Here is a 344-nt window from a genome sequence, read left to right as displayed (position 1 = left end):
CCCCCCCCGAGTGACTGACAGCACAAGTGTTAGGAGAGCAGCTGAAACTTTACTCTCCTGCTTCTGTGGGTTGGGAGGGGGAATCACTGGGGGGGAGGGGGGCACTGCAGCTGTGCCCATTGCACAGTGCTCGCTCTGTTCAAGGTCACTTACCCGCCTCCGGACCCCCTGTATGTCAGGGTGATGCTGGGAGAGGGGGTCCCATCCATCCACAACATCCCTACAGCTGTCACCTGTCTCCTCACTAACCCCATCGCTGCCAGGGGCACCGGTGGCACCCCGCTCTGCCATGCACCGGCGCCAGCTCCGGCAGCCAAAAGGTTAAAGGCGCCGTCTTTCGGCTC

The sequence above is a fragment of the Ascaphus truei genome, chromosome 19 (assembly GCF_040206685.1).
Source record: "Ascaphus truei isolate aAscTru1 chromosome 19, aAscTru1.hap1, whole genome shotgun sequence".
In the NCBI taxonomy this organism is placed as follows: Eukaryota; Metazoa; Chordata; class Amphibia; order Anura; family Ascaphidae; genus Ascaphus; species Ascaphus truei.
The sequence above is the reverse complement of the archived record's forward strand: the minus strand, read 5'-3'. Positions refer to the sequence as shown.